Genomic DNA, 27,527 nt, shown 5'->3' on the forward strand with positions numbered 1-27,527 from the left:
GTTGGAGGGATCAAGGGAGGGCTTTTTAAACAATGGTCTTACCATCGCCTCCTTGAGGCACGATGGCATCCTGCCCTCCCTTAATGAGGTATTAATAATCACCTCCAACCATCTACCTGTACCCTCCCTGGCAGCTTTTATTAGCCATGAAGGGCAAGGGCCAACAGCATAGTTATGCCTAGAAGCAGTGCTCCATTAATTATTTTGCTAGCATGTTAAAAATATGTGAGGTATTTTACAATCGTCATCTCAAACCACAATCCTAAAATTATTTATTTGGAAGTAAATGTCACTGAAATTTGAACACACTGAGATAGGTCACTTCATTCCCACTTTAAAGATGGGAAACAGAGGCTGGGAGCTAGTGGTGTCTTGCAAATAAGTTAATGACTGAGCAAGAATTGAAACTCTTTATTGGCAGCAAAGCATGGAGCAGGTTTGGCTGCTCTGCTTTTTCATGGAATCAATTGAATGGTTTGATATACATAAACATTCTTTTTTATTGTACTTTTTCAAACAAGTACTTTTATTGTACTTTTCTGAGGTCTGTTTTATTGTTTGTAGCCCTCTTTATTTTTTAATGTTTGATTTAAAATCAGCCATCAGCTTTGTGCAGTATGGCTCCAGATAACTTTGCATTAGTAATTTCAAACGTATTCATGCACCACAGGAATACAAGGATTGTAGTTTACCACAACTCCTCTGGCGGAGTAGTTGCCACCTTGTTTTGTGTGAAGGCTCCTATGCCTTTAACTGCTGCCTGACCAGCAGATATTTAGTAAGTGAGGCTTTTCCTGGCATGGAAATGAACGGATGACCCATTTGATAAAATGCTGCTGTTCAGGCAGCTGTTAAGACACAGATGCTTTGCTAGGGGAAAAAGTTGGCCACACTGTCTCTAGTCTAAAACTAGCAAGAGCTGTGCCTCCCCAACAGTCCCAAGGGGCTGTGTCTCCCAGACCCAACTGCTTATGTGTTAATTCCTGATTCTATATGATTCCTGCTCTCTACACAGGAATATACGGGGTGTAGTATAGTTGATCACAGTTTCCCTGGTGGAGAAGCCACCCTGTGCCTTTATTTGCTGCCTCACCAGCAGATATATTAGTAAGTTAGGATTTTTTTCGGGCATGGAGATGAAGCGACAGATAATCACTTAATAAAATGCTGCTGATCAGGCAGTTGTTAAAGACACAAGAGCCCTGAAAGTTGGCAGCGCTGTTCCATGGTGTAACACCTAGCGGAGACATTAAGTTCCGATAGCACAACATCGGAACTTGTTCCGATAGCACAACATCGGAACTAAGTTCCGATAGCACAACATTGGAACTAGCACAACATCTATGAATCTTCTTGTAATCATTAGACAACCTAGTCTCACTGGCCGGTGGGCGCTGTGTGTATGTAGCCTTGTTTAAATGCATGTATACAAATGCGGATTGCAAGCTGCCTGCCTCAGGCCAGGGAAGGAAAAGAAACGATCACCCCTCGAAGATTCTCGCTTGGGCCAGGTAGGTAGTGAGGCTGTGACGTCACCGGGGAAGGCAGGTGCTGCACATACCTCAAGGCACAAGAGGCACGGAAGGTGCTGCTTGCTCGTCTTGAGCACGCGCACTGGGCCGTTTCAGGGAGCGAGCGGGAAAAAAAGGGAAAGAGGCGAGCGCGCGCCCCCCCTCCCCGCACTAGCTATCAGCCGAGCGCGAGTCTGATAGTCCTGCTGCAGAGCAGAAGGTAACAAAACCCTGCAGGGCTGTGCTTGGAAAGGAGGCTCGGGATGGGGGAGGGCTTTACCCTGGGCAGCCGGGAGCGAGAGAAGGAAGGAAGAAACGGCTTGGCTGCTTCTGGACAGTGAGTGAAGAGGGGCTGAAGTTTGGCATTCAACTTGGTGGGGGGTAGGCGGGGTGGCTGGTGTGCCACTAGCGCTGTGCGACAGTGTTGCTCTCCAAAGAGGCACGCGCAGGGGGCGAGGAGACGCGTTTGCAGCCTTCATTGTGAGCGAACTTCTAGAGCTGGAACTTTTTTTAGTCTCCTCTCGGCTAGGCCAGAGGAGGGGTTGGCTCTGCTGTGGGGGCGAGGGGGGGGGGGTCTCTGTCAGGTTGGCACGGGGACCTACGGCGGGCTTTATCCTACTCTCTCCGCCCCCTCCTTTGGGACACGCTAGGGCCAATAGGAGTCGCGGGGGCGGCGGCGGGGGGCTCCAATTGGAAAGCGCGCCCGGGATTCTGCCCCTGCCTGAGACTTAAATCTGCATCTTATTCTTTTTCTTTCTCGGATGGTTTTTCTGTCGGCTGGGCTGCGGTGGCTCTGAGTGGGGGCTAGAGCCTGCGAAGGGCCACTGTTGTGGAGGGTGATTCTGGCCCTTGAGGCTGCACGCCTCCAAGTCCCAGGCAGCAGCCGCAACAGCGATCTGAGAATCCATTCAGGCAGGCGCGTGCACGCTAATAACCCAGGTCGTGGCTCCCCCCCACTCCTCCTCCAGAGCTTTAGTTCGTGCCAGGCACTTAAGGAAAAAGTTGGCAAGGATGTCATGGCTAGGCCAAAGGGTTCTTCTGGCTGCTCCCTGGTGCGCTTGCCCTGAGCTGCAGTCTGTGGAAGCAAACCTGGCAGGCTGTTGCTGCTTTTGAAAAAGCAATTTCTTCACTCTCTTATGGATAGGGCCGGCTGGTATACACCCTCAGCACCTTCTTTAAGAGCCAGTGAATGCATGGTGTGTCGGGGCGTTGTTGCACATGACACTGAAAAGTATCTTTTGAGCCTTGCTTGTTAACTTGTGGAGTAGAAAATGGAAAAGAGCCAGACATGCATTCTATAGGTTCACATCTCACTTCTGACTGATGAAAATCTCTGTAACAGCTCCTTGAAAGATGGCTTTCTTCAGGTTCCTACATCTGAAAAACCCATTGTCTCCTAGAATATGTATTTGATCTTTATGAGGAAAAATTTGCTTTTTACCCTAGATTAATATTCATACCAGGGGTAAAACTATAATTGAGCGGATTGGTTCAAAGAACCTGTGCCCCACAGCTCCTGAGGCCCCCCAGGACCCTCCTTCCTATTTTCTGCATTGTCTCACTCCAAGGGGCCACTGGGGAGAGGGGCTAACATGGGCCCCCTCTCCCCTAGCTATGCCCCTGATTCATACACAATTATATGAAAGACTCAGTGATATTTCTGGAATCATGTAGGAAAACACCCTTTGAACTGAACTGAGAGGCACAGGTTTAAATCAATACATTACGGACTGTTTCAGCTTCTTGTCAAAACAGACAAAGTAATAATCCTATATCTCATAGGATTGTTATGAAGATGAATGACACTAGGACCATAACCCATTTTGCATCTTAAAAGTGCCATTCAAATTAATGAAACTTTCTCCACTGATTTTAGCGGCTACCAAACAACATTTCTGGATGTTAATCCTAACAAGTCTAGCAAAAATAAATCAATATACCTGCCACCTAATCATCCTGCTTTGACTTCTTGGTTTTCCTCTTTTTATTAGGAAATCTGAGCAAGACAAACTGGGTTTCTTTGCCCGTGTGGGTTAATGCCCCTAGCCATGAAAATCTCTGAGCCAGAAACAACTGTTAGGATTTTGTAAGAGCTGTTTCACTGTCCTTTAAACGCACTGCAGTCAGAAGCGTGTTCTCCCCGCCGCTATTCCTGGCATCAGATTGCTCCCGTGCTGTTTCCTTTTAGCTAGGCTAATGTTTAATGTCAGGTTTTCTCATCACAGAAGCAGCCATTAAAGGGTTTGGACTGGATCTAGTAAAAATTGCCAGGTTTATAAACTGTCTCTGGGGTGGCCAGTAACCCCCCCCCCATCTTTGTTTTGTTTTTCCTAAAAAGGCCACTGGGGTTATTTCGCTTTCACTTGTGGGGTGGCTAGGACTCTAAGGTGACCTATGTAAAGCTGCAAGACAAGGTTCTGCACCAAAATGAGAAGACTCTCTGATGGGGGGAGGGAAACCTGGATTGTACTATTCAATGCTTTGGTTGAAGCCGTCATTGAGACAAGCGGTTTGAATATGCATGCTTTATCCTTGTCACAAGAGAAGCAGTCAGATGTTTGTCTCTGTGTCAGGCAGGCTGAACAGTGTCAAGTAGCACTTGGGCTCTTTTTCGCATCCAGTGGCGATGTCCTTTCTTTCTCCTACACAGACAGTTGCATTCTTAACTCGTTCCCTCCTTCCCATGCTAAGCATTCTGCATTGCTGTGGCATGTAGCGGAACAGCAGATAATGATTTGCTAGAAGTTTCAGAAGGGCAGTTACATTCTGGTGAAGTCTCAGTCTGTTAAAGAAAACTACTGGACCAAAATGGCATCCTAACCATGAATTGCATGTTAGGTAGCAGTATATAGGTTTTCAGAGTGAGTTTAGTGAGCCAAGTTGAAATGCAGTTGATATAAAAGTTGTAAGTGGCGCAGCGGGGAAATGCTTGACTAACAAGCAGAAGGTTGCTGGTTCGAATCCACAGTGCTACCATATTGGGCAGTAGCAATATAGGGAGATGCTAAAAGGCTTCAACTCATACTGTGCGGGAGGAGGCAATGGTAACCTCCTCCTGTATTCTACCAAAGAAAACCACAGGGCTCTGTGGGCACCAAGAGTTGAAATTGACTTGAGGTCACACTTTACCTTTTAGACCAGGGGTTCCCAGCCTGTGGTATTCCAGAGGTTGCTGAACTACAACTCTCGTCTTTCTTAGCTACAACCTTTGGAGTACCACAGGTTGGGAACTTGACTCCTGGTCTAGAACAATAGTTTTCAGACCTTTAATTCCAGTCGGGATTAAACATGGATTCCACTTTTTAACTTTTTAACAAATTCTCTCCTATTCTTTCCTGTTTTCTTTTACTTAAAAGAAAAGTAAGCAAAGCACCAAAAGAGAGAGAGAGAAAGTAGTTGTAGTACTTGGTTTAGTCAGTTGGTGGGCTAGGATCCCACTGGGATGAAAAGTCCTCAGTTGATTGCTTGGAATATAAATCATCATTATTCTTATTATTTTTACATTTTATATCCCACTCTTCCTCCAAGGAGCCTAGAGTGGTGTACTACATACTTAAGTTTCTTCTCATAACAACCCTGAGAAGTAGGTTAGGCTGAGAGAGAAGTGACTGGCCCAGAGTCACCCGGCTAGTATCATGGCTGAATGGGGATTTGGACTCTGGTCTCCCCAATCCTAGTCCAGCGCTCTAACCACTACACCACGCTGTCTCTTTATAAATAATAAATACAGTCTTCATTTAAAAACAAACTTTTTTTTGAAAAAGAGATCATTGGAAAGAGGTTTCCTTTCCTCCATCTAACCTTGCTTTCCCCTCACCATGCGCTAATCTGTAGTAGTGCAGATTAGCTTGGTAGTTTGTCTGCCTCTATTCTAGGGGTCCCTGATTGATTTTTAGAATAAGTGGATAGGCGATTGGTTTCTACAGTCTAGCCCATATCATCTGTTCTTTCTGCTTTACTATTGATATAAATTTCAAATAGAAAAATGAATGGCAGACATCTTGATGATTAATGTAGTATATTCAATAGTGATTCAACTTGGAGGGTCTAAGAGTTTCCTTGGCATGGTGTAACACCTTACAAAGGCAAAACAAAAAACGCTCATGAGAAACCATTAATATTTGGCCCTCTGCTCAGGTTAGGTGTCTTGTCAAACATTTAAAAATACAACTGAGTTGCTTCTAAAACACCTGTGGTGTGGTCTACTTGATATATCATCCTAGTCTGTGCCAAAGCTGGTATTACACAATATATTTGACCTTAATACTTGAAGGTCAAAGGGCAAGGGGTGGTGAAGAGGCTGTTGGAGGAATCATTTCTAGTTCATCTTGTCAGATGCTAGTCCAGGTAGTTTAATCGTTAATCACTTGCTAGTTAGCATAAGTTGTACAGCACATCACAGGCTGGTATTTTGTGGGAGAATTTGGTCAAACAAAATTATCTCTGAAAGCTGCTACTGAATCACATTGTTGCAGCAAAACAAATGTAAGTTGCATAGAATCCTGTTAATTGGCTTTATCCACAGGAGTGCCCCAGCAGAAGTTATTTGGAACACTTGGATGTATGTGATAAAATTGCATATAATTATTATATTGGGAAAATAAGTGTGTGTGAGTCTCAAAAATCATCACCTAATCTCCTTCCCCCACCCGTCTCCCTTTTTGCTCACAGTCAAGGACCTTAGCCTTGACCTGAAAAGAACCTCTGTTGAAGCATAACTGGATTAGTTTCACAGTCTAAGCCTGCCTTTTCTCTTCTTAGATTTAATATGTTGTGACTTGCCAATATATCTTGGTTAGAGACCACCCAATTTTCTGCTAAAGATGTGAAATTGTGAGGTGCTGCTTAGTTCTTAAGGCACGGGTGTCCTCACGAGACACAAATAGAGCTTCTGGGATCTTGCCCTAGATTTCAGCAGATGTGGGTATTATAGACATCTCAAGACATTATTTTGGGCCCCAGAGCATACCTGTGTGTCTCTAAAGTTTAAAGCAGTCTTGGCAGCTAACTGGACTTTTTGCAATACTATGGTAACACTAGCATGCAACCCCCCCACCCCCAAGGTTGATAGGCAAGCCTTTTGAAAAAAGATTTGCTAATAATACATTATCTGTAACTTCTAACACATTACAGTACTGTTTAGAAGAATTTGTGCAGAAATGAGAATTAATGCTTTGAGCATGGTGTGACAAAATACTGAAATGGATAAATATAATGACTGTGTTAAGTGTAAAATGCAAAAGTAGCTCATCATGCCTCTTGACTTGGGATGGTACTAAGAGCATCCAGTTTTGGAAAAAGTGCTCGGTTGCTTTGAATGTTTATGCTTCCAGTTTCTAGGTATACAGAACATTGCTGGAAAGGGCATTAATCTTGAATTTGGTAGAATTGTTCTGTGGCTAAAGAGGGGTAGTGTTTGGATTGTTTATGGGCTTCACCAAGAAATTAGAGGATCAAAAATCCTTTTTAAACTGAGCATGCCCCAAGCAATTGATGACCCACTAAAGAAATGTACATGACCAATTCAGCTGCTTAGAATAAGCTGCTGAAATCCATAAGTGCCTTGGTTAGCTATGCTGTAATATAAAGTGCTACCAGGTTAAATATTTTCCAGACATTGCTTGTAAAGTTATTGGAAAAAATGAAGTTACATTATAACAGCTGTTTAATAACTATTCACTGTGGAGTGAACAGATTGTGTGAAGGTAGGAAAAATATGAATCCTTGACCTACCATCTATATATAAGGCTCAGGCTGTAATGATTTAGATATATTTGTATGAAAATCCTACATTACAATTGTGAGGTGACAAATATTCATTCTAAGTTGAGGCTGCAAGTCATTTATTTGCAAGTAAGCCCCATTGAAAAACAGTGGGACGGTTTTGACTAAATATATTGCTGCTTGCGAACGGCACAGTTGCTGTTGTGACATCGAACTTAAATATTTGTAGGAACTGAAATCTTCTTGAGAAGGTTGGTATAAGCCTGTGAAACTTTAAAATGTAGCTGATGACAGGCATAGATGCATCCCAGGAGGTTAAATCTACATTTCTAAACTGAGCAGATAGAAAATAATTTGCTGCTTCAGTTGTGTGGTGTCCAGTTAAAGCAATAAATTGTAGCATTGGTTGTGTACAGATTTGGGGTTTTCCTGAGATATAATAGCAAAGTTATTTGACTGCATCCAATGCAAATATTGTGAGTGAATCTTTGGGAAATATAATTTAACAGTACCTGTAATAGCTCTTTTTAAATATCTCTTGGCCTATTGGGTAGGGCAGCAGATCCAAAATGGAATGTAGGAAGGAATGCATGAACGTCAGTGGCATAGTTAATTGCCTGCTGTACACTTCTCAGTCCATGGAGATCTCATGGAGAATACTTATTGAACATGTTAAACTCATATTGATAGTTGCATTGTAAATATGAGGCATATTTCCTTGGACTTTTTGGGTGCACTGAGAATGGAACTGATAATATTTGACTAGTTGTGGTAAAAGAAAAATACTTCGGATAAAATTATTGGCTTATTTCACTTGAATACATTTGCTGTGGGGAGGAACCCTTCAATATGACCAGATGATTCAAGGCTGATTGATACATTCATGAACATGACTCCATGGACCTTGCCTGAATATGTGAACTGCCTTTATTGGAAAGGCAGTTTCAACATGTTCAGTGTGCTGAAGGTTACTTTCATACATACAAGTAATTCTATATTGAGAGCATGGGCCGATGAATATTCAGGTATGCACTTACAAATTCTTACAAGGAAGTCTTCTTTGGTCATAAATTGTGGCTAGCAGAAAGTATGCCATCTTAATCAGGGTTGTTTTTAAAGATTTTGTAAATAAATAGGGATGCCTTTGAGATGAGCCCAGCCTTTAAGCTGCCGCTCACTGATAGTTGGGGGGTACTAAATGTGTCATTTTGCATTACATTTCTCCTAGGTTTGTGTCCAAATATATCTAATGACTTGGAGAGTACTATGTCTCAAACTAACAATGAAACAGGCATGTACCTGTACCCTAACATCCCAGCATGATCCATTAGGTAATGTAATTTATTATTTGTTTCCAGGACACTTTTATTCCATAGAACATCTCCAGCTGCATAAGTCCCACATTTCCTGTTTACCCAGAGAAGCTTTTTAGTACAAAAGTCACAGTTATGAAGAACAGCTTCAATTTAACTTTATGGTTTGTCCATCTCTTGAGTCTCATTTGCCCTTCTTTAAAGTCCAAGGGCTAGTAGCCAAATTATCTGGCAAGACACTAGCCAAATCTGTCTGCCTGTTTGTATATTCATAAGTGAGCATGTACAGTGTGTGTGTGTTTGTGACAAATGTAACATGAAGCAGTCTTGAAAAATGGGGTGAATACTTAGAGCAAGAGTACTTTGTATGGCATAGTAACTTTGCTATCTACTGTCCTGTGTTGCTTCCATCCAAGACCTAATAACAAAGTAGTGATCACCTCAGTGGAGAGAACTTTACATCCTATCTCTTCCTGTCAGAAAACTGCTTTCAACAATTTTTGCTTAGTATAAGCAAAGTATTTGTTACTGTTGTCCATAGGTTTTCCAGATAGATTTAAATAATGAATTTAATTACTGAAAGATACTTGTAGTAGAGCATATACCTTGCATGCAGAAAATCTGAGGTTCAGTCCTTTGCATCTCCTGATAGGGCTGGGAAAGACCCCTGTCTAAAACTCTGGATAACTGTTGGCAGTGAGTATAGATATGGATCTAGCTGGACTGATGGTCTGTCTTTGTATAAAACGTCTTCAAATGTTCATTCTTATTGATAGAATACTTTTTCTAGCCCTTTTCTGAGGCCTTGGTTTACATGTGTGAAGCTTGGTGGCTTTTAGGGACGTGATTCCTGCCTCAGGTGCACAAGACCCAGGTTCAAATTCCAACAGGCCTATACAGTTTTGAAGAAGAAGGGTCTGTCTTGTGATGTCATTGCTGGCTCAGTGGAAAAGAGCATACAGTTGACAAATGGAAGGTGGTGATAGTTCCACCATGGGGATATGGAGAACTAAGGCAGCTTTTTCTTTTGGGGAGGATTGTATGTGGAAGTCCCCAGATCCCATCCCGGGCATCTTCAGTTGAAGTACCTTGGGTTGAACTGGGAAAGTCCTATACAACATCCAAAAGCATGTTAGTTTTGACTTGCATGTGTGAATACGTATAATAATAATAATAATATTAATAATAAAAATGAATGAACTCATTACAGATTGTGCAGTACTAGTAAACTTCCCTATTGTCTCAAACACAGTGCTTTGTGTTGGAGTCTTTGGCTGCTAAGAAATCAAGTGTTGTATATCGAAACAATTAAGGGTCATTTGGGGCTTGTGACATGTTTGCATATCGTGCATATAACAATATTTATTTATTTAGTGCATTTATATACCGCCCTATACAAAAAGCCCCTGGGAAGTTTACAATATAAAAATGATTAAAACATTAACATAATTAAAACAATTTAAAATACAATAACAACTCTAAAAACTGAAACTTTAAAACGATAAACTAAAAGCCTGACTAAATGGGTATGTTTTTAGTTCCTACTGTAAAACATTCAGAGAAGGGGAAACTCTAATTTCATTAGGAAGTGAGTTCCAGAGTCTTGGGGCAGCTCTAGAAAAGGCCCGGTTTCAAGTGGCCACCTCAACCGGACCTCCCCAGATGATCTTGAGAGGTGGTGGGGTTGACGAAGGTGTTCACTTAAATACTTTGGACCCAAGCTGTTAAGGCAGGGCTGCTCAACTTTAGTCCTTGGCCTACAACTATAATCCATGGCTATTGGCCACTGCGGCTGGGGATTATAGGAGTTGTAATCCAAAAACAGCTGGGGTCCTAATTTGAGCAAGCTTGCGTCAAGTGCTTTATAGGTAATAACCAGCACTTTTTATTTCACCCAGAAATCTATTGGCAACCATGTAGTGCTTTCAAAATGGTTGTAATGTGATCTCTTTGGGCAGCCCCGGAGACCAACCTACCTGCTGCATTCTGTACTAACTGCAGTTTCTGAACTACATACAAAGGCAGCCCAACATAGAGCACATTGCAGTAGTCAAGCATGGATGTTACCAGCATATGTACCACTGTTTTATGATGGTTTATCTCCAGAAATGGACATAGCTGGCAAATCAGCTGAAGCTGATAGAAAGTACTCCTGGCCACTGCCTCAGCCTGAGAAATCAGGGAATGGTTTGGGTCCAGAAGTACTCCCAGACTACATACCTGCTCTTTCTGGGGGAATGCAACCCCATCCAGATCAGGCAGATCTGAACCACTTCCTGAGTCTTGACCTCCTACAATGAGACCTCCTGTCTTCCTTGGATTCAGTTTGTTCTCCCTCATCCAGCTCATTACTGCTTCCAGGCAGGCATTTAGGGAAGTTAGGCTATTTCCTGATGAAGTTGACATGGAGAAATAGATTTGGGTGTCATACTGATAACACCCTGCACCAAATCTCTCCCAGCAGCTTCATGTAGATGTTAAAAAGCATTGAAGACAGTATGGAGCCTTGTGGAACTCCATACTGGAGCTCTTGTTTTGAAGAGCAACAGTCTTCAAGCGACACCATCTGGAACCTATCCATGAGGTAGTAGCAGAACCACTGCAGAGCTGTGCTTCCCACTCCCAGCCCCTTCAGGCGTCCTAGATGGATACCATGGTTGATGGCATTAAAAGCTGTCAGGAGATCCAAAAGGATCAACAGAGTCACACTCCCCCTGTCAATTCCTCATTGGAGATCATCCAACAAGCCAACCTAGGCCATCTCAACCCCATAGCCTGCCTGAAAGCCAGTTTGAAATGAGTCCTGATAATCCACTTTCTCCCAGACAGCCTGCAGCTGAGACACCGCCACCACCCTCTCAATCACCTTGCCCAACCATGGGAGGTTAGAGACAGATGTATATTTGCCTAATTCTGAGGGATCCAGTGCAGGCCTCTTCAAGAGTAGTCTAATAATTGCTTCCTTAAGTCAAGCATGCATCCTGCCCTCCCTCAGGGAAGCATTAATGATCCAATGACTGCTTTTCCTGGTAACTAAGAAGCAGCTTCTGGAGGGGTATTTGGAATAGTGGGAAATAGTTTCAAAATGTTTAAATCAGTCGTTAATATTTTTAATTATCTTTAACGATTAAGTGTGAAAACTTAGATGATAACATGAAATTCAGAAGTAAGTGTCTTCTTGGAAGGTAATTATTTCAAAACAGAGGTCAAAGAGAGGGCCAAAGGAGAAAGACAAAGCATGTTAGAGTGTCCCCATCTACATTCCACACAGAAGAGCCCTTCACTCACCTAGCTCCTCAGTCAGGGTACTGATGCTGTCAAGAAGACTGGTTTGCTAGTATTGATTTGAGACTACAATATTGTTTTATGAAATAGTATCTGAAGAAGTGATACTGCTATATGAAATCACACTGGCATTGATCTGATTTCCAGTGGTGGGGAGGGGGAGAGCTGCAGTGGCCACTCAATAGCGTTAGTGCAAGTTATATTTAGAATTTGTGTATAACACTTAGAGTAAAGCTACCATTAATACTGTTGAGTTATTTATATGAAACATGAAGGAACAGCAGTTTCTATAATGAGACAACTTGTAACTTTGCTTTCAGTTCCCCCACCCCCAAGTACACACACATAAGACAAAGTTGATCTGTCCTCTGACAGTGTAGATGTGAAGCATCAGCTTTGCTTAACTGTAATAAAATGAACTAGTTTAACAGGTTTTCCCCCTTCATTTTCTTGCGAAAATGAAGTCTGTCTTTTGAACTTGCTGGAGAGAGCTTCATCTACACAAATGACTCCTATGAAGTATAAACATAGGTTTATTATACAAATACAGTAGACAATCTCTCACAAATATATAAAGGAGGTTGCAAATACAGTATTGGCATTTTATATTTGTCTGAACTACAAGGTTAAGGATTATGTTTGAAAAGATTTGAAGAAGCCTGTTCTATAACGGCACTGAAAGGGTTTCCATAGAGAGAACCTGCTGACCCCTCAGCAGTGGGAAATGCATGGACCACCTTTAACCAGAACAGGGTTTTTTTGCCCATAATATCTCAAAACCGCCCCCCCCCCCAAAGGAGGGGTGTGGAGGGAGCATCATAGTGGCAACAGTGTTATAATGGCCTTCTTAAGGTAGCCCATCAGCAAAACTAGATGCTTAGCAAGACTTGGTTGAGATTTTCAAAAGGTGGATCTACCTACTTTGTTTAGACCAACACAAGAACTATTTTAACTAGAATTTTGTGTAAAGATTCAGTAGCATAATTCCTGACTTTGTGTTAAAAAAGCAGAAAGTGAGCACTTGTGTGGTTTCTCCTTAGTAAAATATTGAAATAGGTACATTATGTGCTTAAAAATAAGTCCAAAAACAAAACCGAGATGAAACTTGAAGCACTCTGGTGCTGCCTTATACAGGATAATTTGAAGTTTGCTATTTGACATCCAAGAGGTGCGTAACTGATTCTGGCATCTTCTGATCAGTTGGCGCACATAGTCTGTAAGCCCTAGAAGGTACTTCCATAAGGATGAAACTTGCATGCTAGTGGTGAGCATGAATGGGGCCTATTTTTGTTAATAGGTTTTGAAATGTAAACTCTTGCAGATGATTATCTGAAAGCTGTATCTGCTGAATTGTCACTTGTCACAGGAATCCTGGGAACCGTCAAGTCACTGAGAATAGTTAGATTCCTGGAACTACAATTTCCAGGGTTTCCTGGCAAGAGAGAATTACAATTAAAACAGTTAATACATGAGCCAGTTGGGATGGTTGGTACCATGTCGTGGGGTAGAATAGACATTGTGATTTTTGACAAAGTCTACACCCCTAGAGTTGGAAAATAGGTGATATCATTGCAGTACCTTCAGTGTGTGATGCTTTTATTGTCCTGACCATTGGGCCTGCAGTGGCCAAACTTGCAATGGTTTTTTAAAAGTTAAAAAAAACCACAAAAACTACTTCAAGTTTATCAAAGCTGTCATGACAGGAATGTCCTCCAAAGATTATTCCCTGGAGAGAACACAACTATTTTAGTTGTTCTAACCCTAACCCTTTCCTCTGTGCAAAAACGACTGCAATTTTACCCTAATCGTTTGGCTGCACTTGCAGCTTTCTCTGTGTTGTCTCCCATTTTCCATCTCTGGGGGTTACACATTGCTAAAACTCAATATGAGCGTTCGTCCCCTGAGATGGTCCCAATGGCTAAAATGTGTGGGCCTGGCTAAGTAGTGCCCATACGCCCTTAAGGCAGGGATGGGTAAACTTCATCCTCCTGCAGCTGATGCTGAGAGGAGAGCTGGTCTTGTGATAGCAAGCATGACTTATCCCCTTAGCTAAGCAGGGTCCACCCTGATTGCATATGAATGGGAGACTTGATATTTGAGCACTTTAAGATATTCCCCTTGGGATGGAGCTGCTCTGGGAAGAGCAGAAGGTTCAAGTTTCCTTGCTGGCTTCTCCAAGATAGGACTGAGAGAGATTCCTGCCTGCAACCTTCGAGAAGCCGCTGCCAGTCTGCGAAGACAATACTGAACTAGATGGACCAATGGTCTGACTCAGTATATGGCAGCTTCCTATGTTCCTAACTTCAACATTCATTGTTGTTCTGATTTTTATCTCTTGGCTGGCCAACAGCTGTAATAAAAACCGATTGAACAACATTAATCTTCCCCAGCCACATTTTCTTGTGGCTGGGGCAAGTGGGAGTTTGGAGTTCTGTAACAGCTAGAGGGCCAGGTTTGCTCACACTTGCTTTAAGGGGTTAACCACTTTTGTGGCCACACTTGATAGCATAAAGTTATTTTAAAATGTTTGTTTTGCCTGAGTTTGGGATTACATTTACAGTGTCTGTGTACTAGAGAAATTCCTTTTGGAGCTCTTTGATTCTTCATAATTATTGTGTGCGGGGGTGGGGTGGGAAAGGGGGTAGGCATTGAGATGAAACTACTTAGTTGAAGATAAATAAACCTGATGCTGAGGTTCACTAAATGGTGGCAGGAGGGTGCTTCTGTGTGGGGGGGGGGGGCGGAAGTATCCTGCAACATTCTTGAATAAAACTGAAATATATCTAAGGCATTTTTAAAGTTTAAGTCTTCAATTGTACTGTGGTTCCAAGTAAGTGTGCTTAAGATCATAGCTCCAGTAAGTATGTTGAAAAAAAGGCTGTTGGAGTTGAAACAGGTTGTGAAATGTGTTGGGAGCATTTATTTTGTATTAAACAGCAAAGCAATATGACCATTATTTTTTAAAAAGGTAAGCTATTGCAATACTGTATCTAATGCATGATTTTGTGCAAAACATTCTATGCTCATAAAATGCTACCCTGAATTCTGATTTAGGCAAAAGCTTTTATTGGTTTTAAAGGCCAGCACTAGAACTGCTATGTAGGGTAGGCAAATACTGGATTGAGTTTCCTTTCTCTTTACATTCAAAAGTTTTTACAAATCATTTTCTCTGGCAATTGCCAGGCAACATGGAATGCTAATAGTCTGAGGCTCCTCCCACATCTAGATGGCTATCCAGTTGCTTGCTTGGTCAAGCTGTGTTTCCTTTTTACTGTAAGTAAGTTATGGGGCTAACGGTGGTTGTGGGACACAGGAACATCTGTGTACCATTACCCCTCCTTAAAAGCCATGAAGGGCTTGGCAAAAGTGACTGGGCAGTGCAATGCTGGCAGATAACTAGCCCTTGATGCATGATTGGCAGCCATTCCCAGGAAAAATTCTTGAGCTGGGGAAAAAAGTTATTAAATGCTGCCCTGTTACTGCTGCACGGCTGAGCTGATCTCTGAATACAGCAGTCTCATGAGAGGAGTCTTTGTAAAGCTTGGATTTTTCCTACTCGTGTGGTTTTTGTGCGAATGTACAATAGGAACAGAATCTGCATACTGCAGAGTAGTTCTTAAGCAAATAAGAGAGTTGGTGAGTATCATATTTCATCTGCTTTAGATTGTGAGGGGGGAAAACTTTATTCCAAACATTACTAACTTTTAAAAGTGGGAAGAATTCACTTGTTTTGGATTCTGTCTGTCTATAGTATCATGACTGGTAAGAGAAGAAATGTATGTTACTCTTATTGCATCTATTAAGAATTATATTTAATGCACTAATGAAAGCCAGCACAGATTGTTTACTTCTCAGACTGACCAAGCTATGAACCTTATTAGGGTGTTTTCATAACGCAAGGCATTGGGAAAACATTTCTGATGTCAGGCTGCATTAGGGGCTTCTATTCTTGAAAGTAAAAAACATTCTAAAGGAATTAAATGGTTTAACATATGTTGCTAAAGTGGAATATCTGGAAAAGAGGTTGATTGCTTTGTAAGAAGTAGCACAATACCAAGATGAGGGTCAAATTAGGAAATAGCAAATTAACAAGTCAAGTAAAGAGCTCTTTAAAACTGTCCAAATTGGAATTATAACTTTGGCTGGCCTCACAAAATTGATCAAGTGAACTCCTATTGTGGCATTTGCTCTAATCCAGGCTTCAATAATTATTGTGTACTGTTGGATTAAACTACCCAGATTTTACTCGGTTGGTTGTGAGAAAAGTTGACAGATCAAAAGAACAATTTTGGAAAATGCTTAGTTTCTACACAGAAAAATAAATTTGTATGAAGTTGTTATGGAGTACAAAGATATTTTATGCAACACCTATAGCATTGTTTTTTAAAAAATACACTATTAAAAACAATTATAAGGTTTCACCACCACCACTACAAAATGTTTGTCCTAAGATACATGTGAATAGAGAGATCAGGAGAGGAGGTGTGATGGTGGCAGTAAAACTTGACAGAACATCAGTTTTGGGAATGCCAGGAATTACTGCGATGCTGTGTGTTTATGCAAACATAAGTTTCATGGAGTTGAATTACTGTTACCATATGACAGTGTTTAGGATTACAACCTTAATGATGATACTCCTGATGATGTCATTGGAGTGGGACTGCACCCTGCATCTGTAAAATAATAATAATCTCACCCCAGCTGCTTGCAGTTTAGAGCAACATGGACCTACAGGCTGAATTGCGTTCTATGGCTACTTTCTAAGATTACTTTAGCCCCTATTGCTATCAAGAAAATGACTAAGCCAAAGCTGAGTGTAAAACCAGGTAGATGGTAGCAATAGCTATCGCAAGTTTGAAATGTTGTGTCTTCTAGGTCACTAACTAAGCTAACATTCACAGAGTGATATTGAGAAGTTTAGAGGTTAAACTTGTGAATGCAACTTGGAATTGACACGTCACAATTAATTAATTAATTAATTAATTAAAACATTGCTATACTGCCCAAAACTTACATCTCTGGGTGGTTTATAACAGAATAAAAACAAAGTAAAACATTTGTTAAGACAAAAAGGGGGGGGGCACGCACATTACAACAATTTAAAAATTTTAAAATAATATTTTAAAACAGCATTAAAACCATTAAAACAACATTAATTAAAAGCCTGGGTGAAGAAATGTGTATTTAAAGACTTTTAAAAAGCTGTCAGAGCTGGGGAGGCTCTTATTTCACTAGGGAGTGGATTCCAAAGCCTCGGGGCAGCAGCAGAGAAGGCCCGTCCCTGAGTGGCCACCAGATGAGCCGGTGGCAGCTGCAGACGGACCTCTCCAGCAGATCTCAGTGGGCGGTGGGGTTCATGCAGAAGAAGGTGTTCCTTTAAATACCCAGGGCCCAAACTGTTTAGGGCTTTATAGGTTATAACCAGCACCTTGTATTTTGCCCGGAATATTAAGTATTTTCTAAAGCAAAACTTGGTTTTACATTGCTTTTAGGTCCTATATAAATTATTATTTAATGATGGATGCTCTACTGCAGTTAAGAGGTAACTAAAATGTTATGTTCCCTGCTTTGATGCTATTTGGTCACGATAAGGAACTTCATTTTAAGAGATTCAGGTCACCTTGAAGGTCTTGTAGCAAACAGAGAACTCGGAGTTTGTATGACTTCAGGTTCCTGTGTGCTGTCTCGGTTGTAGGGATGTGCATGAATTGAGATTTGTGCACAGCAAGTGATGCCTTTAAAAGTGAGGGCAGCCGGTCCTTAGCTCCTATGCTTCTCCCGGCTGCCAGCAGCCTGTGTGCACTGGCAGCTCTCCCCCAGCAGCCCACGTGTCCTGGCAGTGGTAGACACATGGCCTCCATTCATGCATGGCAACTATGTGCATGCCACTGGTGAATAAGGGCTGCTGGGGGGAGTGCTGCTGCAGCAGGAAATGACAGAGGAGCAGGGAAGGACCTGCTGTCCTCACTTTTAAAGGTGCTGCTTGCCTCCCCCTCCTACTCCACCCGCCACCAGTAGAATCAGCAGCCCCACAAACTGGTTCAGCTTTGAATCTGTGCATGAATCTCGATTCGTGCACATCCCTACTCAGTTGGCTTGTGTGAGAACAAAAGGTATAAGCTTCAGGTTGTGAGTGGTCAGCTTTTTTAGCAATTGTGCTGTAAGAAAAGTCCAAAGTATGAGTGCCTCTTGATTGTGCACAACAGTATTTATACCTCCTGATCTTATACATGCTTGCTTAGGGTCTGTGAGGACTTGGCCTCAGTGAAAGGAGTCCTTTGTTGGGATGCAATTTTCCTTAAGGTTTCTAACCTAGGATCAGTAAGTACTTCCTGCTTGAAATACTCAGTTTGGTTGCACCTGCTCTAGAATTGCACTATGAAAATCTTTTCCCAGACACACTTGGCAAGTCCTCTCATTCTTGCTGCACCTCAGGGCTTGACACCTGGTTTGAAACTTGTTCCCCTTCTTTTACTGGCAAGTTGGAGTCATTTTGGATCTGAGAGGTGTTGATTTTGTAACAAATTGACTGAGAAACATTGGAAGATGCAAGCAAATGTTATGTATACAATTGCTTCTATCTGAGAAGGTTCTGCTGTGTGCTTTCTGCAAGGGCTGCTCTTGTGGGACTTGTCACATGGTCTTGAAGAGCTTTCATACTAGATTGTATCCCACTGTTCCCATTTTTTCTTTTGGGAGTGTCTCTCTCACTACTTGAGTAGCAGATAGCTTCAGATACTGAGTTCATAAAACTACTTGAAGGACACAACTGTTCACAAGTTAAAGTTTTTGTGCAAGCTCCATCTTTCTTTCTCATTTCATTGAATATTACAACGTTCTCAATTTTAAATAAAAAATGGCATTAAAGAGCAGCAAAGATACTTGGTTAACACACATTAAACTAAATCAGCATCTAAAGGGCCTGAGTAAGTGAAAGTATCTTCATATGGCACCAGAAATTCACATCAAATATGTTTGGGCATTGGAAATTGGGAAGTATCCTGCACAGCTAAATAAGCCTTGTAAATGAATCAGTGATGTAAACAATGTCAGTGTTGCAAAAACTAAACACTTGAATAAGATCATTATTTTTCAGGGTTGATTACTGAATGTGGTTTCTGGTGGTTCAGCTGTTCAAAGAGCCAAGTTTTGGATGGGCTGGTCTGTCTCTTGAAGGACGAGGTCTGTAGACTGGGAGTGGTGCTAGATTTAGCCCTCTCTGTGGAGGCTAACTGATGTAGGTGGTAAAGTGTGCCATCAAGTCAATTTCGACTCCTGGTGCCCACAGAGCCCTGTGGTTTTCTTTGGTAGGTGGTACAAGCCATTTTTTTCAGCAGCTAAAGCTGGCATGCGAGCCATCACTTCTGGACAGTTAGAGCCTAGCCACAGTTGTTCAGTCTGGTAACATTGTGTTTGGATTGCTGTAATGGATTTTGTGTGGGGCTGTCCTTGAAGATAGTTCAGGAGTATCAGTTAGTATGATATATATAGCTGCTAGGTGATGAACTGGGACAGAGTACATGTTTTACATTTGCAAGTCTTAAAATGGCTGTGCTGCTCTGTATATTTTTGAATGCAATTAAAGTTGCTGGGTTTTTAAAGCCCTGAATGGCTTTGTTCCAAGATACCTACCTTTAGAGGTGAGGAGGGCAGCAATCAATACAAGGATCACTTCAGTTGTGGTGCCCCTACTTCTAAATGCCAGGGCGTGCCTTGTTCCTTGAGGTGCAAAGAGACTTGTCTGGTCCTAGCAAATTTCTGGTGCCAAATGGAGATACTTTCACTTGGGCCCTTTAGATGCTGAATTAGTTTAATGTGTTAACTGAGTATCTTTGCTGCTGTTTAATGTCATTTTTTAATTTAAAATTATTAGCTGATTTAAGAAGCTTTCACCTGAAGAGTGGGGTAAATCTCTCTTTTCAACTAAACAATGAAAGCATGACAGTATGATACCCCTTCACATCACTTGAGAAGTTAGTAATATTTCTACCTTTATATTAGTGAGACCTTCCTTGGTTTGTCAGCTTAACATCAAACTAATTATAGAGCTTGAAGGTCAGATAAGAGTGTGGTAGAAACTCTGTTGTGTGACACAGCATGCGTTCTATACTGTGTTGTTTTTTAAGGATTTCATTCCTGTTGTGCACAATATTAGGGAAACGCAGTATCCTAAAACCAAAGGTACTTTCTAACCTATAAAATGGAATACACATTGCCCAGTGGTGGGTAGGGTTTGACTCTCTTCCTAACAATTAAACATCTTCATAATTAGATCTTGATAATTCAGCATTCAGAATAATATAATGTAGAAGAATAAGAAATTCTTCTGCAGTAAGCAATAATACATTGATTTGCTGTCACCGTTCAACTTATTACAACTATTCACTCAAATCAGTTATCCAGTTGATGCTCTCTAATGTACAATTCCAATATCAATATCCTCCCTGGTTAAATCCCAAAGTGTTGGTGTGTGTTCAGATTTGGTTCTGCATATTTTATTATGTTTTTTGTTCTGAAGAATTTCTTAGCAATTCTTGATCTCATTTAAAAATGACATTGAAAAGCATTACAAGTACATACACTGGAATAGTCCCTTGGATGTACCAGGCAAAACACGGCAAGTTTTGTAAGTGACTGGTGTGCTTTGGAATATCACTTCTCTGACACTTCTTAAAATGTAACCTACTTCTAATTATTTCTTGTTTACACAGACAGATGTTATTGACTGGTTTGTTTTATCCAGACATCGAGTCCTTCCCAAGGACCTGGGATGGCTGAATTTTATTGTCAATTGTTATAGTTATCGTCGCAGAATATAGGCTGTTCCCAGTAAAGCTGCTTTTTGTAATTGGCTGATGGTGATTTCTGTGGCCCCTGTGGTGTTGAGGTGCTCTTCAAGGTCTTTTGGAACTGCACCCAGGGCGCCAATTACCACTGGGATTATTTTGGTCTTTTTCTGCCACAGCCTTTCAATTTCAACTTGTAGATATTTGTATTTGGTGATTTTTTCTATTTCTTTTTCTTCTATTCTGCTATCCCCTGGTATTGCTATGTCAATTATTTTGACTTGTTTTTCTTTCTTCTCGACTACAGTTATATCTGGTGTATCGTGTGGCAGATGTTTGTCTGTTTGTAGTCAGAAGTCCCATAATATTTTTACATCTTCATTTTCTACAACTTTTTCAGTTTTATGGTGCCACCAATTTTTGGCTACAGGTAGCTTGTATTTTTTGCAGATGTTCCAGTGTATCATCCCTGCTACTTTGTCATGCCTTTGTTTGTAGTCAGTCTGTGCGATCTTTTCACAGCAGCTGACTAGGTGGTTCACTGTTTCATCTGCTTCTTTACAAAGGCGGCACTTGCTGTTTGTTGTTGACTTTTCGACTTTTGCTCTTATTGCATTTGTTCTTAGTGCCTGTTCTTGCGCAGCCAGTATTAAACCCTCTGTTTCTTTCTTCAAGTTGCCATTCTTAAGCCATTGCCAGGTCTTGGTGATGTCTGATTTTCCACTTATATTGTGCAAATATTGACCATGCAGTGGTTTATTTTTCCATTTTTCTGCTCGGTTCTTGACCTGTTCTTTCTTGTAGGCCTGCTTGGTTTCATTGGTGTTGAATAGTTTTGCATTATTGACCATTTGAAGTGCATCTTCTTCACTGTCCTTGATATATTCTTCAAGGCCTCTTTTCTCCTCCTCTACTGTTTGATGGACTTGCAGCATTCCTCTTCCACCTGAGTTGCGAGGGAGGTATAGTCTATCTACATCACTGCCGGGATGCAGAGCATGATTGATGGTCATGATTTTCCTGGTCTTACGATCTAGCGTCTCTAGCTCTGCCTGGGTCCAGTCTATTATTCCTGCAGTGTATCTGATAACAGGTATAGCCCAGGTGTTTATGGCTTGTATGGTGTTCCCGCCATTGAGTTTGGACTTGAGGATTTTTCTAACTCTCCTGATGTATTCACTTTCAATTTTTCTTTTAACTTCAGTGTGTGCGATGTTATCAGCCTGGAGAATGCCCCAAGTATTTGTAAGGTTCTTTCTCTTCCAGGTTCTTGATCTTGCTTCCATTGGGCAGTTCTATTCCTTCTGTTTTTGTTATTTCCCCTCTGTTCATTATTAATGCAGCACACTTGTCTAGTCCAAACTCCATTGCTATATCGCTACTGAATATATGGACAGTGTTTAGCAGTGATTTGATTTCTGACTGGGACTTTCCATCAGGGTGGATTTGATTTAAATCAAACTGATTTAAATCACGATTTAAATCACTAGCAGGGTGGATAAAAATAAAAAAAATCCAATTTAAATCAAAAAAATCCAATTTAAATTTAAAAAATCAGATTTTTTTGATTTAAATCGGATTTTTTAAAATTTTTATCCACCCTGCTAGTGATTTAAATCAGTTTGATTTAAATCAAATCCACCCTGCTTTCCATACAACTTCAGATCATCCATGTACTGCAGATGGTTGATTTTACTGGATGTTTTAGATGTTTGGTATCCAAGGCCTGTTTTGTTTAGTATTTGTGAAAGTGGGGTCATGGCGATTACAAACAACAGAGGGGATAGTGAGTCCCCTTGGAAAATGCGTCTTCTAATGCTGACCTGTCCAAGTGTCTCACCATTGATTGATAACTTGCTAATTGATTGATAATTCCACATGCTCATTGCTTTTTAAAAAAATATCTGAATGTTTTTGCTGACACCAGTTGTTTCTAAACAGTTTAGTATCCATGTGTGAGGCAATGAATCAAAGGCTTTCTTGTAGTCAATCCATGCAACACTTAGATTTGTTTTTATTCTCTTGCAGTTTTCTAAAATCATTTTGTCAATCAGCAGCTGGTCTTTTGTGCCTCTGGTGTTGGGGCAATTTCCTTTCTGTTCAACTGGAAGTTGTTTGATAGTTAATAAGTGTTGCATGACTTCATCTGCTATTATTCCAGTTAATAATTTGAACATGGTTGGCAGGCAGGTTATCGGTCTATAATTACTTGGAACTGCACCTTTTGCTGGGTCTTTAATGATGAGATTAGTTTTCCCAGTTGTTAGCCATTGTTCAGCATCACCGCCTTGCAAAATGTGATTGAACTGTTTTGATAGTTGTTTATGAAGGCTTGTTAGGTGTTTAAGCCAAAAGCCATTCAGTTCATCATCGCCTGGCGCAGTCCAATTTTTAATTTTCTTTGCTCTTTCACTTATTAATTCTGGTGTTATTATTAGATCTTGCATTTGTTGGTTACATTTTTGACCTCTTTCATCCAGCCTGCTTTTTTATTATAATCTATTGGATTGTCCCATAATTTCCCCCAGAATTGCACTGTTGCTTCTTTATTTGGTGTTTCTACGTTTCTTGCAGTTTCTCCTTCTATACTTTGGTAGAAACGTCTCTGATTCGACTGGAATTGGAGATTCTGCCTGTGTTGTGTAGTTCTGGCTTCATACCTGCTAATCTTCTTTGCCCCTACTGTTATTTGCTGCTTTATTATTTCCAGGACTTCTCTCATTTTCCTTGAATCTAGGTGGTATTTTTGGATCAGATACTGTTTGGTGTTCTCATTCTTCAGCTTCTTGTCTTTCATATCTTTCAATTTACCAGCATCTGATCTAAGCCTGCAGATCTTATTTTCTAATCTAATCTTCCATTTAGGTGATGTACTGCTTTCTGTTTTTACAGGTCCACTGATCTTATATCCGAGCTCTTGTGTTGTTATTGTTGCTGCACTGTACATTAGTTGGTTTGTTTCTTGCAAATTCTTGGTTGTTATCTCTGCAAGTGCAGCATTGACATTTTTTAATGCCTGAGCAAGTTGTTTTTTGGCAACTGTTTTTAGAGCTGGAAGTCGAACCCTGGTGGTTGTTTGGTTCATGTGCTCAGTTATTTTTTTGCTTTAGTTCTTGTTGCTTTTCTGTTAAACGGCATTTGAGTTTTTGAGGTGAAGTCAAAGGGGTGGTTGCCTGTTTTTAATTTTGAAAGAGTTCAGCAACAGTGGCATCCTCAATTTCCAACACCTCCTCCACCTGCGCCTGAGCAACTGCTTCAGTTGGTGGTAATTCTTCTTCCATATCTTGAGCCTGTGTTGCTCTTCGCAGTTCTTCCAGCTCAACTCCTGTGAATACTTTATTTCTTATTGTGTATCTTCTCTAGTCTGCTAGCCTTTGTTCTGTTATTTCTGTATCTGGATGCTTCTCTTTCCAAATTTGGTACATTCTTTTTAAATAACCTCTTCTAGTTGGACTAGACCTGTAATAGCAGATCATTATTTCCTTGTTTGCGTTTTTCGTATATTTTTTCCGGTTAAGCAACGTTTCTTCCAGTAACCTTGCAGTCTCCAGCCCTGGTTGCTCAACTGAGGATCCTGAGTCCTGTTGTCCACTTGCCACCAGATGTCCAGGGACTATAGCACCTGGCGCAGTCCTTGTTGACCCGGGTGATGACCGATCCGGTATAGATTTATTAAAGTTACGTCTCACCATATTGTTGATGGGAGAGGCATTCTTTGTCTGGCTCCTCTGGTGAGACCTGTCCAGTATGGTTGGACCTCTGGCATAGCTCTCACCTTCCTCAGAGCACACAAGCCCCATTATTTATTTATTATAATATTATTTATTATATAATAATAATAATAATAATAATAATTATTATTATTATAATTATTATTATTTTATTATTATTATTATTTATTCGATTTCTATACTGCCCTTCCAAATATGGCTCAGGGTGGTTTACACAGAGAAATAATACATAAATAAGATGGATCCCTGTCCCCAAAGGGCTCACAATCTAAAAAGAAACATAAGATAGACACCAGCAACAGTCACTGGAGGTATTATGCTGGGGGTGAATAGGGCTAGTTACTCTCCCCCTGCTAAATAAAGAGAATCACCACATTAAAAGGTGCCTCTTTGCCAAGTTAATGTGACTGTGTATGTAGTTTTTGTATACTCCAGCTTGCTGTGTGGCCTATATGGGTTTACACTGTATGCAATCTAAATTAAAAATCAATGTTGGTAACATCTGAAGAAGATAACATCTCTCTCTTCTCTTGGCTCTCTTGAATCATTGGCTGTAGTTCAAATACCATTGTGGCTACGTAAAGAGAAGCTGTTGTTTACTGCTGAAGTAAGTTGTAGTATGAACTGATTTTTAAAATACTGTAGTATTCCTGTGCTGTAATACAGTTATTGCTTTTTCTTTAAGAAAAGAGGCAAAACTAACTCTAAAATTTACCTCCTAAACAGTACCTATGCAATCTATTTGTAACTGGAATACAGGCATGGAGAAAAGTGTTGCATGTTTTCAGCACAGATATATGAGAAACGTACACCAAGGGCAACGAAAGATATAGTGTGTGTGACTTGCTGTGGATTTGTAAGCAACTCTTGATGTGTTTAGCTATTTATGTTGTTACCAACACACTTAGGACTTTAGGACTAATACAATATATAAGTAGGGAGGAGAACTTGCATTGCATCAAGCATTAGATAGTTCTCTTGTATTGTGTTACTTGTAATGTGTTTTTCAGTTCAGGTCCTCAATGATGAACAATTTATTTATACCAAATATTAAGGAGAATAAAAGATCTGGGCATAGCAGCCTCATTTCAGTTTTGTGCAGCACAACTATACAGCTGTCTGCAGTAATCTGCCAATGTTATAACATTGCATGTCTCCATAGTAGAGGCTCAGACTCTTGGCAGTCTTTTTATGTAGCTTGGTTCTCTGTTCAAAGAAAATCATTACTCCCAGGGATTTTTCTCGTTCCTTTTAAAGAGCTAGGACACTGGCCCATCACCCCTTTCTTCATAGCTCATGCATGGACAGTACAAGTATTAACTACTGGGACACCTTTTTCTTTCTTGCTTTCTTTTTGCCCCTTTGGTTCTTTGCTTACTTGCTGCATATCCTCATCAGATTTCATGTACCTTGACAGTTCTATTCTGTCTAACATTACCAAGCGGAAGAGAGTCTGCATGATCTCTATGGCCTATTTGAGAGGAGACAGTATGCCACCACCCATGAGTTTACTCCTTCTGATGATGATGATGATGATGTAGCATGTAAACACACACAGAGTATTGCACTCATTTGCTTTTAGCTTACTTTAGTGTACTCTCCCTGTCTATTACTCATGAGACATCTGTATAGCAATGGTTTCTTGACTCACTCTTTGAAAGTCATGCCACCACATGATGCTATCATAACGTGCTATGTTTAGTTGAGGTTCGGCTCCACCTTTCCCTGAAGGCTCAGGAGGTAGGTAAACACACTGGAAGAAAAATACAATTAGGGCTGCTTCATGGTAACTTTAGTCATCATCATCCACTGTGTTTCTGGGAGATATTCTGGCTTAGATCTTATGAAGCTCAAAAAGCTTGTAGTGCATACCAAAAGAACCTTCCTGCAGGTCTTTTCTGTTCATATTTCTTGCACTCTATGCATAGTCAGTAGACCACACAGTTGACTACAGCAGCACACAGAGAAGAGAAGCAATTTAACTATCTAAGCATGGCGGGTTCAAGCAAAGGGCTTCTCAATGTGTCAAAAAGCAACACAAGATGTGCTTAGATACAACACCTACTTCATTCTATTACAAACTTCGTATTTAGCCTGCAGATGGCACTCACAGGGTTGCTACCTCTTCCAGATGAGATCAAATGTGGACTACTATACAATCCAACAGGTTAAGGAAGAGGGGTTGATAATTCTAGCTAAAGAAACACCACAGTTGGCTATCACTGGAATGGTGTGAGTACAAGATACACTAGAAGCAGCTCTCATTATGAGAAGCAGGATGTAGGGTGCCTCCTGATGCCAGTGGCCTGAGATACAGCACAAGTATTCCTGTACCTCTTGATTGTGGTGACTTGTACAGAGTATAATTTACTATCCTTACAAAGTAGAGCAGAAGCAACTAAAGTGTTCCTTCCCTCTATTAAGGAATTAATCTGTTTAATGCTGGCGCTCCAAGTGCTTAAGGGCTTAGCTAATGACCCTTGACTTCCTAGCACTGTAGGGCTACAAGTGGGCACAAAGTATAGTGCTTGCCTATTTCATTAAAGAAACTCAAGGAAAACCAGTCAGACACGTTTTATATTTTAGACAGCCTCTTTAAAACTTGGAAGCTACATGCTGTCTGGACATGGCTTGTTTTGGTCACCTTGATATGCAAAAATGGCCCTGAGTCGTTTTGTGGTAAGAACGCAAACATCTCAACATTTGACATAGTAAACAAACGTGGCATTACTAAGTATTTTATAGTGTAGCATATGCAGAAAATAAGGTGTTTGTACATGACATAGAAATTTGTATGGGAGTAGTGTTGAGTTAAGAATCGCAAGAAAAAACACCCAGTTTTATAAGGGTTGTAAATAGTTTTCTGGAATGAAGTTATGCACCTATTCAGAAGAACACTCCACATCTAAACATTAAAGAGCAACAATACCCTAGCATTGTAAGGGATCACAGAAATCATATTTTTGGAATGCTATGGAGGAAAAAGAGTGAAGTTGCAGGAAACACCCAGTTATTAAGGATCTGCTTTCAGTGAAACCACAACTTCTGCTGCGGTCAGCCAAGAACTATTTTATGTTTACCCAAGGATACTCAAATTCATCTGAGATATTAATTTCTTGTGTTACAGTGCTAAGTTCATTGGAGCAAAGGAATCTCGTAAGGATTCCCTGTAGGGCT

The 27,527-nt window shown here is 40.8% G+C and overlaps 1 protein-coding gene across 5 annotated transcripts in view; it reads left to right on the top strand.

Moving 5' to 3' along the window:
- Positions 1-1,420: 1,420 nt before the first annotated feature.
- MTUS1 (microtubule associated scaffold protein 1) overlaps positions 1,421-27,527 on the top strand; it is a 148,303-nt gene continuing 122,196 nt past the window's right edge. Inside the window, exon 1 of one of the 5 annotated variants that reach the window (XM_053257715.1) lies at positions 1,421-1,511. The gene's annotated coding sequence lies outside the window, so the exon portion shown is untranslated. Of the gene's footprint in view, positions 1,512-1,600; positions 1,849-1,868; positions 1,992-15,290; positions 15,470-27,527 lie in introns of those variants that run through there. The other 4 variants (XM_053257714.1, XM_053257712.1, XM_053257716.1 and 1 more) reach the window with 4 other exon arrangements.

The sequence above is a fragment of the Hemicordylus capensis genome, chromosome 5 (assembly GCF_027244095.1).
Source record: "Hemicordylus capensis ecotype Gifberg chromosome 5, rHemCap1.1.pri, whole genome shotgun sequence".
Lineage (NCBI taxonomy): Eukaryota > Metazoa > Chordata > Lepidosauria > Squamata > Cordylidae > Hemicordylus > Hemicordylus capensis.